Source organism: Rhinatrema bivittatum, chromosome 1 (assembly GCF_901001135.1).
Source record: "Rhinatrema bivittatum chromosome 1, aRhiBiv1.1, whole genome shotgun sequence".
Taxonomy (NCBI): domain Eukaryota; kingdom Metazoa; phylum Chordata; class Amphibia; order Gymnophiona; family Rhinatrematidae; genus Rhinatrema; species Rhinatrema bivittatum.
In genome coordinates, this window is record NC_042615.1 from 179,967,828 (window position 1) to 179,984,952 (window position 17,125).

At 48.2% G+C, this 17,125-nt stretch overlaps 1 protein-coding gene across 1 annotated transcript in view; it reads right to left on the reverse strand.

The window, feature by feature from the left end:
* STIM2 (stromal interaction molecule 2) overlaps window positions 1-17,125 on the reverse strand; it is a 288,103-nt gene that overhangs the window by 131,014 nt on the left and 139,964 nt on the right. The gene's annotated exons all lie outside the window — the stretch shown is intronic.

A 17,125-nucleotide genomic window follows, 5' to 3' on the forward strand; every position in this document is an offset into this window, starting at 1 on the left:
TTAATAAAAACGCTTTGCCAGTTATGTCTTTTTACACTCTCTCAATATCTACAAAACCAACCCCTCCCCCATCACTAACCTCCTCTCTCTTCACACTATTTCCTAATAATGTCATCTTTTGTTCATTCTATTCTGACCTGAGGAAATGAGTTTTATCTCCAAAACATTGGTCAAGAAATATATTAAATTAATCAAACAAAACTATATCACTTTATTCTTCTGTTTCTATTTGTTAACCTTTGTTTTCAAGCACAAACTTGTCAGAGGCTATATATGCAGGTTTTCAATTTAGCTGTAGTCAATGAGTAATCAACCTAGCCCTATCTAGTTTGTTTTTTTTCCAAATGGCCCTATTAACATAAAATATATCACCAGAATCACTGTACTGCCTTCTGCAGAAGGCTTGTATTAAAAAAAATTTTTTTTTACATAGTCTTTTATGGGTAAATAGCTTTTGAAAATTGCCCTTTAAATCTTGTTGTTCTTGAACATAGACTCAACTTAATCATTGCATACTAGTACTTGCCAATCTCCCTAACTAAAAGCAATTAATGTTGCCAATACATAAAAGTATAAATCAAAAAGGGACATTTCCCATGCAATGAGTTTACATAAGATATGATGGGCAGTTGGTGAGGTCTTGCACATCAAAACAAAAATTAAAAAAAAAAATCCTTACTTTTAGCAGCTTAAAAACTAATTAACTGATTCTTGCAAATAATTTAATTGAATACATTTTATCCAGCTTATCCAGTTAAAAAAAGCTACCCAAAGTACATAACATAAGATCAACAATAAAATACAATTATTGCTGTGTATATCATAAAAAAAAATCATAGCTTGTGAATTTTATGTGGCTTTAGACTCTAAGATACCATAACTGAAACACAAAATACAGCCCTAATCTAAGAAACATGCAAAACTTTATTAAAAACTTTATACTTTATTAATCAATCAATGCCCAAAAATAAATTCAGTTTCATTATATATGTGTTATCAATGCATAGGAACCAATTTTAAAAATTAAACATGGAATATTAAAAAAAAAAAAAAAAAGATGAAAAAGAGCCATCTCAGTTTCTAAGAATCTTGAACTCTACTATCAATTGTAGATTATATACATAGAACTGGAAGAGAGATTATGCTCCTGCGGAAATTCTGAACAAGAGAATTTACAGTATTTTTCACTCCATAAGACGCACTTTTTTTCCCCCAAAAGTGGGGGGAAAATGTATGTGCGTCTTATGGAGCGAATATTAAAAAAAATAAAAATAATCTAACAACCCCCCCCCTCCTGACTCCCTCAAGACCTGCCGACTTAATTTACTGCAACCCCCCACCCTCCTGACCCCCCCCAAGACCTGCCAAACGTCCCTGGTGGTCCAGTGGGGGTCCAGGAGCGGTCCGGGAACGATCTCCCGGGCTTTGGCCGTCGGCTGCCAGTAAACAAAATGGCGCCGACGGCCCTTTGCCCTCACTATGTCACTGAGACCGACCAATAGCAGCAGTCTGTCCCAGTGACATAGTGAGGGCAAAGGGCCGTCGGCGCCATTTTGATTACTGGCAGCCGACGGCCCACGCTCAGGAGATCGTTTCCGGACCGCTCCTGGACCCCCGCTGGACCACCAGGGACATTTGGCAGGTCTTGGGGGGGTCAGGAGGGTGGGGGGTTGCAGTAAATTAAGTCGGCAGGTCTTGGGGGGGTCAGGAGGGTGGGGGGTTGCAGTAAATTAAGTCGGCAGGTCTTGGGGGAGTCAGGAGGGTGGGAGGTTGTAGTAAATTAAGTCGGCAGGTCTTGGGGGGGTCAGGAGGGTGGGGGTTGTTAATTTAAAGGGTTGGGATGGGGGTTTTTTTTTGGGGGGGGAGGGGTTCCCAGAGAAAGAAACGTTTTCTGATCTGGGGAATGGACCGAAATGGCCCTACCCAGACCCGAAAACAAAATGGGGAGAAAAAAAAGCTATGCACTCCCCTAATTTGCTCCATAAGACGCCCAGACACAGAGCCGGTTTAGCACAATTTTTTTTTTTTTTTATTTTCCCCCTCTGAATCCTAGGTGCGTCTTATGGTTAGGTGCGTCTTATGGAGCGAAAAATACGGTAAATATAATTCTTCTCCCCCGACAGAATCTGGATAGCCTGCCTGAACCAACGTAGGAAAAAAAAAGAGGGAGCCATTGGGGTCCTTAAGCAACACTTTCTGTTATTTATTTATTTAGGACTTTTCTATACCGACATTCATGTAGGAAGTTACATATCATATCTGTTTACAGTGGAACAGAATATTGCAACAGGCATTACATAGAACAGGGGTTACATAGAACTGGGAAAACAGGTGATAAAATTAGGTGTAGTATAAGCAGCTGTTAAAGTGAGATACTTGGAGAACAGGATGTCGATGAAAAATAGGAGAAACCCAACTCCACGGGATGGCGGGCAGGTTTCATGAGAACTAACAACCTGCTGTCTACAGAGAAAACCTGTTTCAGGTAAGCAACTCTGCTTTCTCAGAGGACAAGCACGATGGTAGTCCTCACACATGGGTGAATCCCTAGCTACAGGCTGTTCCCCAACACAAAAGGGGACCAGCAGACACCTAACTAGGTGCCAACTGGCACAACAGTGATGTTGGTAACAGAGAGGGGAGCCTGAGATGGGCATACCATCTACACCTTGGGGGAATGCACCAATTGAACTGAGATAAACTCTAAGAGAGTTGGTCTTTAAGCCAGCTTCCAATAGGTGTAGAAAGTAATCAAGCAATTTTTGTGTGGGGAAGAACGGATCTAAGGCCTTCTGCTCACACTACACAGAAAACCTCCTCCACTTCAGACCATTGGACTTTCTAGTAGAAGGCTTTCTAGAAGTCACCTGGACCCAAGACACACTCTCAGAAAGATCAAGCAGCTGCAGGATTAACCTCTCAACATCCAGGCTATGAGCGACAGAGCCTGGAGGTTGGGATGCCCAGCCTGCCTTGATCTTGCATGATGAGTTCCAGAATTGGTATGAGGACGGGTGGCACCAGGTCCAGTGCCATCAGTACCACAGGACCAAAGCCCTGCAGCGCCTAGTCCACCACCAGCTGGATTCTGTGCTCCAGCTCCTCCTCGAATGTTGCCAATGCCAACAGTGACTGGAGAAAAAGGAGTGGCGGCCAGATCTTCTTTGGACCCTCGAGGTGGATCTGTGACTGGCATTAGAACTGGTGGAGACTGTTGTGGACCCCTGGCACCAATGGAGGACTGGCATTCTTCGCCACGGGGTCGCTTTGGGGGCATCACTGCAAAAGCCGGTGCATCCCCGTGCCCGGCACTATGCGCTGATGGGGACTGGTGCCTATGCTTCTTCGGCTTCCCTAGATGCTGATGCTCAGCCCGGTCTTTCCCTGATGCTGAGGCTGATGAAGAACCCAACATCCTCAAACTGGAGAATATCGACGGTGGTCGGTCTCCGGCGCCCCTATCTGCCAACAGCATAGACGGAACGGACAGTCCTGCCGATGTCAATATCTCACTGTCCATCAGTGCGGCTCCTTGGTCCTTCGATGCCAATGCCACCAATGCCAATGGCTCGGACTTCTTCGACCCGAAAAGCTGATTCATCTTTTCAAGTCAAAGCAGACGTCTCTTCAGTGTCATCTGGGCGCATAAGCAGCAACCCGGATGTCATGTGATGCCTCCAGGCAGAGGACACACACCTCATCCAGATTCCATGATGGACATGGATCTCGGGCACCAGGGGACATCGCCATCGTTTGTCAGATGAAACAAAAGGGGCACAAAGTGTAAACTATGGCGGCGGGGTGTTTATGGCTGGCAGGCACCAATGCAGGGAATAGACTGCAAAAGGAAACTTACCCGAATCGCCAAAAACCCTGACTACAAGCACTATGGGAATGGCATCGAGATGGAACCAGTGACAGAGCAGCACAGAAAAAAAAAAACGCGAAAAACGCGAGAAAAAGAAAAGTTTTCCACAAAGCCAAAAACAGCCAAAGTGAGCTCACTCACGTCGCGAGGCTTCCAGCTCTGCGGAAACAGAGACTGGAGAGGGACCTGCATAGATGCGAAGTATAGGGCAAGCTAAGAATGCTCAGTGTGCCTAGTCAAATTTCTAGAAACTTTGACATAAGCTTTCCGCATCTAATGATGTCACCCATGTGTGAGGACTAGCATACCACTTATCTTCTGAGAAGGTAAAAAAACATCCTTTACTTACCTGTTCCATCCCACTCATGATTTTATAAACTTCTGTCATATCTACTTCTCAGCCTTCTCTCTTCCAAGCAGAAGAGCTCTAGCCTGCATAGGCCTCATCATAAGAGAGATGATCCAATCCCCTTTATCACTTTTATCGTTTTCCTCTACACCTTTACTAGTTTTGTTGCCTTTTTCTTGAGATGGGAGACCAGAAACTTTACACGCTACACAAGGTGCTGTCACACCACGGCTCAATTCAGAGGCAATATGATATTTTCCATTTTATTCTCCATTCATTTTCAGATCATTCCCAACATTCTAATCTGCCAACACACTGAGCTGAGGATTTCAACATATTGTCCACAAGGATTCTAAGGTCCTTTTCCCTGAGTTGTGATCTCCAGTACAGAACCCAGTATAATATACCTGCAGTTGGGATTATTTTTCCCTGTGAGCATCAGTTTGCACTTTTCAACATTAAATTTCATCTGCCATTCAACTGACCCAGTCTCGTAGTCTCACAAATCCTTTTGCAGTTCCTCATAATCCGCTGCCATTTTAACAACTTTGAATAATTTTGCACCATCTATAAATCTGATAATCTCACTCATCATTCCCTTTTCCAGATCATTTCTTAATATGCTAAACAGCAAAGATCCTAGTAGTGATTCCTGCAGTACTCCACAAAGAATTTTCTCCATTTGGAAAACTGATCATTTAATCCTACCCTTTGTTTCTGGCCTTTTAACTATTTAACAATCCACAAAAGAAAGCAGAGATGCTTACCTGTAACAGGTGTTTTCCCAGGACAGCAGGATATTAGTCCTCACATATGGGTGACATCATCAGGATGGAGCCCTATCATAGAACACATTTTTCAAAGTTTCTAGAGCTTTGACTGGCACACTGAGCATGCCCAGCATGCCACTAACCCTGTATCCAGCAGGGGTCCCCCTTCAGTATCGTTTGTAGCAACAAGTATGAGCAAAAAATAAAATAAGAAGACGTAAGTGAACCCAATTCTGCGGGGTGGCGGGTGGGTTTCGTGAGGACTAACATCCTGCTGTCCTGGGAGAACATTTGACAGGTAAGCAACTCTGCTTTCTCCCAGGACAAGCAGGATGGTAGTCCTCACATATGGGTGAATAGTGAGCTACAGGATGCCCAAGTAGAGTGAACCAAAAGCACCCAACGATATGCAACAGGCACAACAACAGGTGTGGCTTTGGGAATGAGGGCAGCCTGAGTGTCACAGTGGGTCGCAGGAAGGAAGTTGGGTTATTAAACTGGAAACAAATTATGTAGGACAGACTGGCCAAAGATTGAATCCTGCCTGCCAGCCTTGTCGAGACAATAATGAGCTGCAAAGGTGTGGAGAGAGCTCCATGTGGCAGCTCTACAGATGTCAGCAAGAGGTACAAAACAGAGGTGTGCTACTGACGTTGCCATGGCTCTTACTGAATGCACTTTCACGTGTCCCTGTAGCGGAAGGCCTGCTTGCTGGTAGCAGAAGGTAATACAGTCCGCCAGCCAGGTGGACAGGGTCTGTTTGCCCACCGGAACTCCTAGTTTGGTTTTATCAAAGGAGACAGTTGGGTGGACTTCTTATGGGCTGCAGTGCAGTCCAAATAAAAAGCAAGTGCACGTTTACAGTCCAAGGAATGCAGAGCCCGCTCACCTGGGTGAGAGGTTTTAGAAAAAATGTCGGTAGTATTATGGATTGATTTAAATGGAAATTGGACACTACCTTTGGAAAAAATTTAGGTTGAGTGCGTATTACCACACGACCGTGGAGAAATTTTGTATAAGGTGGGTATGTTACCAGCGCCTGTAGCTCACTGACTGCGAGCCGATGTCAAAGCAAGTAGAAAGAGCACTTTCCAAGTGAGATGACGTAGCTCGCAGGAGTTCAGGGGCTCAAACGGAGGTCGCATAAGCCGTGCTAGTACAACATCGAGGTCCCATGCTGGAACCGGAGGATGCAGTGGAGGCTTCAGCTGTAGCAAGCCTCTCATAAAGCAAATGTTGCTTACCTGATGTAACAGGTGTTCTCACAGGACAGCAGGATGTTAGTCCTCACAAATGGGTGACATCGAGGATGGAGCCCACCACGGAAAACTTCTGTCAAAGTTTAACAGAACTTTGACTGGCCCCTACTGGACATGCCCAGCAAGGCACTGACCCTGCAGCCAGCAGGGGTCTCCCTTCAGTCTGATTTTCAAAGCTACAGGCAGTGCCTAGAAAGTAAAATTAAAACGAACCCAACACCGCGGGGAGGCGGGCGGGTTTCGTGAGGACTAACATCCTGCTGTCCTGTGAGAACACCTGTTACATCAGGTAAGCAACATTTGCTTTCTCACAGGACAAGCAGGATGGTTGTCCTCACAAATGGGTGAGTACCGAGCTGAGGATGTCCCGACCTGCACCAAATGTACCCAACGGTGTGCAGCAGGCACAACAACTGAGGAGAAATTTGGGAAAGGGCATCCGCACCCTACCGGGTAGGTGGAAGGGTGTTGGTACATCAGGTTGGAAAAAGGTTACGCAAGACAGACTGGCCGAAGATGGAGTCCTGTCTTCCAGCCTTGTCCAAACAATAATGGGCTGCAAAAGTATGGAGAGAACTCCAGGTTGCAGCTTTGCAGATGTCAGGAAGCGGCACCGATCGAAGGTGTGCCACTGACGTCGCCATGGCCCTCACAGAGTGTGCTTTAACACGGTCTTGAAAAGGAATGCCAGCTTGCTCATAGCAAAAAGAAATGCAGTCCGCCAACCAGGAAGAAAGAGCCTGCTTACCCACAGGTTGTCCCAACTTATTAGGATGGAAAGAGACGAATAATTGAGTGCTCTTCCTGTGGGAAACTGTACGGTCTAGGTAAAAAGCTAGAGCCCGTTTACAGTCTAGGGTATGCAGGGTCTGCTCTCCAGAGTTTGAGTGGGGCCTGTGAAAAAAAATAGGTAGTACGATAGATTGATTGATATGAAACTCCGAAACTACCTTAGGTAAAAATTTAGGGTGAGTGCGGAGTACCGCCCGGTCCTGCAGGAGCTTAGTGTAAGGCGGATAGGTAACTAGGGCCTGTAATTCACTAACCCTGCGAGCTGAAGTAACAGCCAAAAGGAATAACACTTTCCAAGTGAGATATTTCAAGTCACAGGAGTGCAGAGGTTCGAAAGGAGGTTTCATTAGACGACCAAGAACCAGGTTAAGGTCCCAGGATGGGGCCGGAGGACGCAAGGGTGGCTTTAGATGGAGTAAGCCCTTAAGAAAGCGTGTTACTAGGGGATGCACTGAAATAGGATTACCCCAATACCCTTATGGAAGGCGGCTACCGCACTGACATGCATTCTGATAGAAGAGGTTTTAAGACCTGATTCAGAGAGATGCCATAAATAGTCCAAGAATTTGGAGATTGGACAGGAAAGGGGATCAAGGGACTGAGAAGTGCACCATGATGTGTACCTTTTCCATTTGTATGAGTAAGACTTTCTTGTGGAAGGCTTTCGTGAAGCTATAAGGACCCGAGAAACGGAATCTGAAAGGTTAAATGGTTGAAGGACTAACCTTTCAACATCCATGCCGTCAGGGACAAGGCTTGGAGGTTGGGATGGAGGAGGCATCCGTCGTTTTGAGTGAGCAGATGCGGGTCCTTTCCCAGAGGAATGTGCCTGCGGATGGAGAGATCCTGGAGTATTGGAAACCATACTTGGCGTGGCCAGTAAGGTGCTATCAGGATCATGGTTCCTCCGTCCTGGCGTAGCTTCACGAGAGTCTTTGACACAAGAGGGAGTGGAGGGAATGCATAGAGCAGACCGGTTGTCCACTTGAGGGAGAATGCATCCCTCGGCCGAGAGTGCTGGCTCCGAATGAGAGAGCAGTAATCGTCCACTTTGTGGTTCTGAGGGGACGCAAAGAGGTCTATGCGGGGAGAACCCCACTTGTGAAACAGAGAGGTCGCTACCAGAGGATCGAGTGACCACTCGAGTGGGTGGAAGACACGGCTCAGCTGGTCTGCCAATACATTGTCTACTCCCGGCAGGTAAGTGGCCCTGAGGTACATGGAGTGGGAGAGGGCTTCCGCCCAGATCTGCGCAGCTTCCTGACACAGAAGGAAGGAGCCTGTGCCTCCCTGCTTGTTTATGTACCACATGGCCACTTGGTTGTCCGTCTGGATTAAGATTATCTGATGAAAGAGATGATCTTTGAAAGTGCGGAGCGCATAGCGGATTGCTCGAAGTTCCAGGAAATTGATTTGGTGTTCGGCTTCCTCTTTGGACCATAACCCTTGGGTTTGAAAGTCGTCCACATGGGCTCCCCAACCGATGTGAGAAGCGTCGGTGGTTAGGATTACTTGCGGATCCGGTGGAAGAAAAGGTAAGCCCTGAAGGAGGTTGACCTGAGTCGTCCACCAGGTTAAGGATAGGCGCAGCGCTTGTGTGACTGTGACTATGGAGGACAGAAGCTGAAAAGCTTGAATCCATTGGTGTCGTAGAGTCCATTGTGTTACTCTCATGGCTAGTCGGGTCATGGGAGTGACTTGAACCGAGGATGCCATGTGTCCTAGGAGAATGAGGAACTGGCGAGCCGTGGCAGTGTTCTGAGACTGGAGCTGGCGAGCCAGGGACATTAGGGTGTGGACCCTCTGAAAAGGAAGGTAAGCCTTTGCCTGTAAGGTGTCCAAGTCTGCTCCAATGAAGAATAAGGTTTGAGACGGGACTAAGCAAGATTTCTCGTAATTGACAAGAAACCCTAAGGAAAGGAGTGTTTGAATTGTCAATTTTAGGGAGGATTGAGCTATCTGTTGGGTGGAGGCCCTGATTAGCCAATCGTCCAGGTAGGGGTAGACGTGGACACCTTCCTTTCTTAAGAATGCTGCTACCACTACGAGACATTTGGTAAAGACTCGTGGGGCAGAAGCCAGACCGAAAGGTAGGACACGGTATTGATAATGGTCGTGGCCTACGAGAAACCGCAGATATTTGCGATGGGATTGTGTGATCGCAATGTGGGTATAAGCGTCCTTGAGGTCGAGAGAGCACAGCCAATCCCCTCTTTGTAGCAGAGGGAGCAGCGCGCCTAGGGTTACCATTTTGAACTTCTCTTTTTGAAGGTATTTGTTGAGGGCTCGAAGGTCCAAAATGGGACGTAGTCCCCCTGATTTCTTTGGTATTAGGAAGTATCTGGAATAGAATCCCTTGCCTCGTTGAGAGGGAGGAACGGGTTCTATAGCATTTGATTGCAGAAGAAGAGACACTTCCTGTTGTAATTGAGCCAAATGGGTGGATAGACTCCACGCTTGAAGAGGCGGGGAGTCTGCCGGAAGAGTTATGAAGTTGAGGTGGTAACCCTGTGCGATAATTGTTAGCACCCACTGATCTGAGGTGATCTGCAACCAAGGTTGTAGAAAATGGTACAGTCGACCTCCTACAGGAATGTTTGGAAGAGGGGTTTGGCATGTGTTCCCTACAGGGGAGTCAAAGGCCAACCGCAGGCCCAGGAGGAGGGGCTACAGTAGGCCTTTGTTTCCTAGGCTGACGCGGCTGAGGCCTAGTAGAGGATCGAGCTGGACGAGGCCTGGCCGATGGAGGGTAGTAACGGCGTGGCCAAAAGAACGACTTCTTAGAGTCCTTCTTAAGTGGTTGTTTGGAGGAAACCTCAGACGGAACAGAAGAAAGTTGTTTCAACGTCTCGTGGTGATCTTTCAATTCAGCTACTATTTGCTGAATTTGTTCTCCAAACAAATTGTCCCCTAAGCAGGGTAAATCCGCTAAACGATCCTGGACCTCTGGGCGAAGGTTGGATGACTTTAACCAAGCCCAACGTCTGGCCGAGATGGCAGTAGCTGAAACCTTTGTGGAGGCATCGAAGATGTCATAAGCCGTTCTGATCTCGTGCTTCCCCGCTTCAAACCCTTTGTTAAGAAGGGCCTGAAGCTGTGGCTGGTATTGGTCAGGTAATGTGTCAGCAAAATCTTGCATCTGTTTAAGGATGGCTCTGTTATATTGCGTCATGTAGAGTTGATATGAGGCTATGCGAGAAATCAGCATAGCTCCATGGTACACTTTCCGTCCCACACTGTCTAGGAATTTATTGTCCTTGACCGGTGGAGTGGAGGAGTGTGGCTTGAGACGCTTGGCTTTTCTTTGTGCGGACTCCACCACAACAGAGCGATGATCCAGTTGAGGCTTTTGAAAGCCTGGTGCTGACTGGACGAGGTATGTGGAGTCAGCCTTCTTGTTAACTGGTGATACAGATGAAGGAGATTCCCAGTTTTTCTTTAAGAGATCGAGAAACACCTGGTGAATGGGGATGGAAGCGATGATTTTTGGAGCGTCCAAAAATTGAAGCAGTTCCATCATCTGGTGTCTGTCATCGGTCTCAGATTGCAGCTGAAAAGGTACAATTTCGGACATCTCCTTTACAAAATTAATAAAGGAGAGATCCTCTGGAGGAGATCTTTTTCTACTCTCTGTAGGAGAAGGCGGTGATGGTAAATCTGTGTCAGAAGATGTATCATCACCCCAGGTATCATAGGGATCACTTGGGGGTTGAAGCCCCGATGGACCTGGTTGAGGATCCGAAGGCATCGAAGGAAACCTTGGAGGAACCGGTGGTACAATCGGTACTGGGAACGGCATTGAGGGTTTCGGTGCTGCCGATGGAGTCGGTGCCGGTCTTGGAACCGATGGAGCCAAAGGATAAATCGGTGGAGATATACGAGAAGGCACCGATGGGACCACCCCGGAAGGGGGAATCAGGAACGGTGTTTCTCCCGCCGATGAAAATCCAGTTGGAGACGATGGCGCTGTCGGTGCTACTGGAATTATCGATGGGAGGGCATGTACAAGTGCCTCCATACGTTGTAGTAGCGGTGCCAGCGCTTCCACCAAAGGTTCGGTGGTCGGTTCCTTCCTCGGTGGCGGAGTCGGTGCCGGGGTCGATGCCGGTGGCGGTGCCGGAATCGGTGCCGGAGACGGTGCCAATGGAGGTTGGAATCTTTGCATCGCTTTCTCGATGGCCTCCTGGACCAGCCGGTCCAGTTCTGCCCGGAGACCAGGGGTAACAATACCCGGCTCGACGGGAGAGGGAGGCTGAGGCAGAGCCGGAGGGACCACCGTAACCGGTGGGATCACGGCTCCCACACCCCGAGAGGGTGAAGGTTTCCTCGATGCCTGCGAACGAGACGTGGACGGTGCCAAGTCTGAACGAGGCCTCTTAGTCGGTGGCTCGGCTTGTTCAGAGGTCGATGACTGTGGATCCTCGACAGGCCGAGACTTGTGCCGTCGATGGCGATGCTTGTCCTTCCGGTCTCCTCGCCCATCCGGGGAGGGGACAGGAGTCGACGGCCGAGAAGTCATCGATGGTGGACGGTCACCGGAGGGTTGACGATGGTGGTGCAACTTCGACGGTGCCGGTTCCGATGACGTCGATGCTATCGATGGCGTTGGGGTGGGTGCATGGAAGAGGAGCCCCATCTTCTCCATCCTGGCTTTGCGACCCTTAGGTGTCATTAGGGCACATTTGGTGCAAGTCAGGACATCATGCTCACTACCCAAACACAAAACACAAACCCTATGGGGGTCTGTGATTGACATAGTCCGGGTACAATCCGGGCATCGACGGAACCCCGTCGCCATGGCTTAAGGCCAAATTTAGTCGCGGGCTCGGTAATTGCCAACAGGCCTCGAGGGCCAAATTCGATGGTAGTCGAAGAAAAAAGGCAAAAAACTTACCTGTTTCCGCGGAGGTGACAAAAATTTGTCGAAGGGAGACCCCTGAGGGGCAAATTTTCTTCGGAAAGAAAAATACCGAATTCCTGTCAGGAACGTGGTAAGAGAGCTCCTTTCACCGCGTGGCAACTGCTGCGCGGAAAAAAGAAGACTGAAGGGAGACCCCTGCTGGCTGCAGGGTCAGTGCCTTGCTGGGCATGCCCAGTAGGGGCCAGTCAAAGTTCTGTTAAACTTTGACAGAAGTTTTCCGTGGTGGGCTCCATCCTCGATGTCACCCATTTGTGAGGACAACCATCCTGCTTGTCCTGTGAGAAAGCACCCTACAAGGGGTTGCACCAAGATCGGGGCATCTCCTATACCTTTGTGGTAAGCAGCTATGGTGCTGACATGCACTCAGATGGAGGAAGATTGTAGGCCAGACTCCGAAAGGTACCAGAGGTAGTCCAGGAACCTTGTTGTGGGGCAGGAAAAGGGATCTATTTCTTTTGTCGTGCACCACAAGGAAAATCTTTTCCATTTGGAACAATAAGATTTCCTAATAGAAGGCTTTCGTGAAGCTACGAGGACCTGGGACTCATTGTCAGAAAGATGAAGGGATTGTAGTATCAACCTTTCAATATCCACGCTGTCAGAGACAGGGAGTGGAGGTTCTGATGACCCAACAGCCCGTTGTGCTGCGTTATTAGAGTTGGATCTGTGCCCAGGTGAATTGGTTGCTGGACTGAGAGGTCGCGTAGGATGGGAAACCAAACCTGCCATGGCCAGTAAGGGGCTATGAGGATCATTGTGCCTAGGTCTTGCCGCAACTTCACGAGAGTCTTGCTGATGAATGGAAGTGGAGGGTAGGCATATAGAAGATTTATTGTCCATGAGTGGGCGAAGGCATCCCTTGGTGGTGTCCTGTGGCTGCGGTGTAGAGAGTAGAAGTTGTCTACTTTGCGGTTGTGAATTGACGCAAAGAGGTCTACGTGCGGGCGGCCCCACTGGTGGAAAACTTGGTTTGCTACAGTGGGATCTAGGAACCATTCGTGGGGATGAAAGGTGCGGATGAGATTGTCCGCCATCACATTGTCCACGCCTGCCAGGTAGGTTGTTTTCAGTAGCATGGAATGGGAGAGAGCCCAGGCCCAGATCTGCACAGCCTCCTGGCATAGTAGGTAAGAGCCTGTGCCCTCTTGCTTGTTGAGGTACCACATCACTACCTGGTTGTCTGTTTGTATTAGGATTATCTTGTTGGACAGGCAATCCTGAAAAGCAAATAGGGCATACCGTATTGCCCAGAGCTCCAGAAAATGTATCTGGTGCTTTGTTTCCGCTGAGGTCCAGGTTCCATGAGTTTGTAGGTTCTTGACATGGGCTCCCCAAACCAGATTGGAAACATCTGTGATTAATTTAATTTGAGGATACAGGGGTTGAAAGGGTAGTCCTATCTAAAGATTGGACTCTTGTATCCATCAAGCTAGTGAGAGTCGAAGTTGATTGGTGACGTGGACAATGTGGAATAGATTTTGATGTGATTGGGACCACTGGGACTTTAAAGTCCACTGTGTTACTCTCATGGCTAGTCGAGCCATTGGGGTAATGTGAACCATGGATGCCATGTGTCCCAGCAAGCTTAATAGGTGACAAGGTGTGGTGGTTCGGCGAGTCTATACTGCTTTGGCCAAAGTTGACAATGTGTGTGCTCGGTCCTTTGGGAGGAACGCTTTGGCTTGAATGGTGCTTAGATCTGCTCCGATGAACGAGAGGGTGTGTGATGGAGTCAGATGTGACTTGGGATAGTTTATGAGAAACCCCAAGGAATGTAAAAGGCTGATAGTAAAATGGAGGGACTGAAGCACTACCTCCTTGGATGGACCTCTGAGTAGCCAATCGTTTAGATACAGATAGATGTGGATACTGCGTTGTCGCAGGTAAGCTGCTACTACTGCCAGGCATTTGGTAAATACTCGAGGTGTGACGCCAGGCCGAACGGCAGCATCTGGTACTGAAAATGCCTTTGACCTTTTAGGAATCTGAGATATTTTCGGTGAGGAGGGGATATGGCTATGTGGGCATAAGCCTCCTGAAGATCTAGAGAGCAGAGCCAATCTCCCTTTTGCCCAAGATGACCATCCTGAACTTTTCCTTGCGGAAGTGTTTGTTTAGGGCGCGGAGGTCCAGAATAGGATTGTATGCTGCCTGACATTTTTGGAATTAGAAAACATCGAGAGTAGAACCCTTTTCCTCGCTGCAGCCAGGGAACTGGTTCCACTGCATTGGACTGGAGGAGGATGGAGAGTTCTGCCTCGAGAAATGGAGCATGGTCAGTTAGGCTCCACACCAGATGTGGTGGAGAGTCCAGTGGTAGTGTAAGGAAGTTTAGGTAGTAACTGTGGGCAACCACAGAAAGTACCCATTGGTCTGTCGTGATTGTGTGCCATATGTTGGCAAAGTGGCACAGGCGGCCTCCCACAGGAAATTTTATTGGAGACAAGGATCGACTGCTGCTCTCTAGAAGGGAGTCAAAACCCCGATTCAGGACCAGTCTGGGGAGCTGGTTGGGCTTCTGGAGGCCTGTGCTGGCGAGGCTGACCTCTCTGAGATGGTCTGGTTGGACGAGCCCGGGATGGAGGAGGGTAATACCTACAGGTTTTATAGGTTAGCCTTCTGGGTTCACATCTAAACGGCCTTTTGGTAGTGGACAAGAAGTCAGAGGGAACAGTAGATAGTTGACGCAATGTCTCATGATGGTCTTTGAGTTGCGCAACTACTTCTTGAATTTTCTCTCCAAACAAATTGTCCCCTGTACATGGAAGGTCTGCCAACCTGTCCTGGACTTCTTGATGTAAGTCTGAAGATTTCAGCCATGCCCAGCGTCTGGCACTGATACTTACTGCTGACACTCTGGAGGCTGTCTTGAAGATATCATAGGCCGCTCAGACCTCGTGTTTTCCAGCATCAAGGCCTTTCTGGAGGATGGAATTCAGTCCCTCTTGAAACTCCTTGGGCAGGGATTCGGAGAAATCCTGAACTTGCTTCCAGAGGTTTCTAGAGTATTGTGTCATGTATAGCTGGTAGGCTGCTATACGTGCCATCAACATAGAACCCTGGAACACTCTGCGGCTGAAGGCATCCAAGGATTTCTGCTCTTTTCCAGGAGGGGCAGAAGAATGAGGACAGGACCTCTTATCCTTCTTCTGAGCGGATTCGACCTCTACGGAGCAATGAGGGAGCTGGCTCTTCTGAAATCCTGGAGCTGATTGAACAAGGTAGGTAGCATCAGTTTTCCTGTTCACCGGTTGAACCGTACCTGGGTGTTCCCAGGTACAGTGTAACAGGTCAAGCAGAATTTCATGGACTGGAATTGCCATTACTTCCTTGGGGGCATCCACGAATTGCAGAACTTCCAGCATTCTATGCCTGGCATTCTCTTCAGTTTGCAGCTAAAAAGGGATGGTCTCAGACATTTCCTTTATAAAGCTGGCAAACAATAGGTCCTCTGGAGGGGAGCGGCGTCTTTCTTCTGGAGGTGAAGGCTCTGATATGATGTCTTCAGAATCCTGAGAATCAGAGGAATCAACACCCCAGGGATCATATGGTTGGTCTCCTCCACCCTGCGGTCCTTCCGATGGAGGCAAAATCCCTAATCAAGCCGTATCAGGAGGTGGCACCGATAGAATCGGTGGAGGCAGCACCAAGGCCGGTGGAGGCACCGATGGTACCGGTGTTTTTGATGGTTGTCAGGATGGAAAGTTACCAGATGGCCCCGGAATCGGGTCCAGCATCGACGGATCACGCTCTTCATCAGACGATAGAGGAATCGGGGTCGATGCAGATGGAGGAATCGATGATCTCTGAGGCATCGCCGGTCCGGAAGGTGCAGGCACCGATGGAAATGTGCCGATAAGGGTGTCTAGCCTTTCAAGTAGTGGAGACAACATCGCAGGCACTGGGTCAGGCCTCGGCATGGCGGTCCAATTCCTCCCAGAAGGATGGTGTTTCATAACACAGCTGCCGGGGTTGGAGGCTCCATGGGCATTGCCGGAGGGTCCACAGGAATTTGTGGAGTCTCGGCTCCCGGCACCATTGCAGGTAGGGAATGCCTCGGTGTCCTAGGTCCAGAGGAGGATGGGGGCTCCTCTCCCCAGGACTTCTTGGTCAGTGGTTCCAACGATGTCGATGGTTTGTTGGTGCCCGCTCCAGAAGAAGGATCTCGTCGGTGTCAATGACTGTGCTTTTCTTGGTGCTCGGCCCGGTCCTTCTCCAGCACCTAGGACGATGATGTGGAGGTTGTTGAACGTGACGATGCCAGTGACGTCGATGGAGATTGAGTCGATGACGAAGACGGCTTCCGACTCTGTGCACTCTTGGCCGGCATAGACGGGGACAAGCGCTTAGATTTCATAAGGAACAATGTCAGGAAATACTTCTTCTCAGAAAGGGTGGTAAATGCATGGAATGCCCTTGCAGAACAGGTGGTGAAGATGAGAACAAGAATTCAAAAAGGCATGGGACAAACACAGGAGCCCTGCTGGCTACAGCATGGAAACAAAGAAATGGGGTAACTTTTTTATTACACCCTGGGGGCAGCCTGCAGAAATTGCTGGACAGACTGCAGACTAGATGGACCACATTGGTCTTGATTTTCTGTCTTTCACCATGTTACATGTTTATTTACATCTTTTCACTAGCTAAACTTCAGCTCTATGGGGGAGAGAGTGGGACTGTGTGGCTGATTTGTCCTACTGTCGATGGAGAATTCCTGCAAAAGGTAAGCAACTTCCTTTTCAATGTGGACAGTAGGACAAACTATAGACTCACAAGTGGGGATTCCCTATCTGACAGTTGCTTAAATTTGACAGGCTGAATATATATAAATATTTAAGTGACCCAGAGAGTGATGGGAGGTCAGAGAGTTTAAGTATTTAAATGTTAACACCACAACCAATTTTACTTGCCATTCACTGCAAAAGCAATAGTGGGGTTTATCTGCAGGATGAATGAAACCTGTAACTGGATTTATTGGTTTTATGGCCAAATCTTTACAATCATGTTAGGCAAGCTAGCTGGATATTTTTTTGAAATTTGGGAGGTTATTGGGATTGAAGAGATTTTTGATAATATGAATCTGGGATATAATGGAGGATCATCAATGTTGTTGGGGAGGCAGGTGGAATTCAGGGAGGTATCTGGTTTCTCCTGGTTACAATGTTT